Source organism: Bubalus bubalis, chromosome 8, assembly GCF_019923935.1.
Source record: "Bubalus bubalis isolate 160015118507 breed Murrah chromosome 8, NDDB_SH_1, whole genome shotgun sequence".
Taxonomy (NCBI): domain Eukaryota; kingdom Metazoa; phylum Chordata; class Mammalia; order Artiodactyla; family Bovidae; genus Bubalus; species Bubalus bubalis.
The window spans coordinates 88,808,908-88,810,431 of NC_059164.1; the positions used below are offsets into that span (position 1 = coordinate 88,808,908).

General features: G+C 34.6%; 1 non-coding gene across 1 annotated transcript; it reads right to left on the bottom strand.

Moving 5' to 3' along the window:
• Positions 1-457: 457 nt before the first annotated feature.
• On the bottom strand, positions 458-564 carry LOC112586721. Its single transcript, XR_003111207.2, has one exon. It is a non-coding gene; the product is annotated as a U6 spliceosomal RNA (small nuclear RNA).
• Between the last annotated feature and the right edge of the window lie 960 nt (positions 565-1,524).

Genomic DNA, 1,524 nt, shown 5'->3' on the forward strand with positions numbered 1-1,524 from the left:
GTTTGTCTTAAGCATCTAGAAGAATCTCTTCACGCCCAAATGGTCCTTTCCTTTGGACAACATCCCTAACCTTTGTTATCTCAGATGCCTCACCTGTATAATTAACCCACCTTCAGAGAGTTAATTTGGGATAAATGGTTTTTTTTTTTTTTTAATTTAATTTTATTTTTAAACTTTACATAACTGTATTAGTTTTGCCAAATATCAAAATGAATCCACCACAGGTATACATGTGTTCCCCATCCTGAACCCTCCTCCCTCCTCCCTCCCCATTCCATCCCTCTGGGTCGTCCCAGTGCACCAGCCCCAAGCATCCAGTATTGTGCATCGAACCTGGACTGGCAGCTCATTTCATACATGATATTTTACATGTTTCAATGCCATTCTCCCAAATCTTCCCACCCTCTCCCTCTCCCACCGAGTCCATAAGACTGTTCTATACATCAGTGTCTCTTTTAAAAATATGGAACGCTTCACGAATTTGCGTGTCATCCTTGCGCAGTGGCCATGCTAATCTTCTCTGTATCGTTCCAATTTTAGTATATGTGCTGCCGAAGCGAGCACTTTTTTTTTTTTTTTTTTTTTATGGAAACCTTGAAAGAGTATCTGGTACAAGGGGAGTACTCTGTGTTAGTTATTAATGTCTTCACATTTTTGCCCAAGATCTTGCACTACTGATTGACATGCTTGCATTTTAAAAAAGGTATGGTATTTAAATGTTGAATCCAAATAGTTTCAACTAAAAGTGGTCCTATGCTACAGACTATAAAAATCTCACACAGAGACATATTTTTACCAAATTCAAAGGAGGATTTAAAAATCCTGTAAACATGAACTTAGAACATACAGATTATTTTCTACAGAGCACAGCTTGCCATTCCTTAGATATCTTTTCTCAAATGGTAAATGCTAGAAGAAAATGAAGTAATAAAGATAGGGGCTTTCTGTATTTCTTTGCATTACTTATTTGCTCATTTATTAATTTAAAATGTATTTATTTTACACTTAATTCTATATCAGATACAAACTTAGGTGAAAAATAAGATAAAATAATCACAGTCACTACTATCATGGACTTCATAAGATTATGGAGAAGAATTTATTAGTGAAGTAATTACATACCCGATATTAAAACAAAAGGTAAATTTATCTAAGAATTTTATTTCCTGTCAATTTGTCATGAAGTTCTGAAGGCAACCAAGAGTTATTTTCTGTTATTGAAAGACATAAAATATACCATTCCTATATTCTAAAACACACTGTAGAATGATGAATCCCGATAGAGTCTCTTTCTCAATCTCTCCTTTTGTTGACAGAATCCTCATTATTCCTGTCCATACATAAATCTGCAAAGTCAACTGGAATGCCTAAGCATTTATCTAAATAAATCTTTGTTTACTTTATTTTGTTTCTTTGTTTATCGGGTTTATATTAATTTGTGCTACTATGTTTTTCAGTTTAGGGTATATTAGTAATCATTGCCTGGAAAATCCCATGGACAGAGGAGCCTGGTAGGCTGCAGTC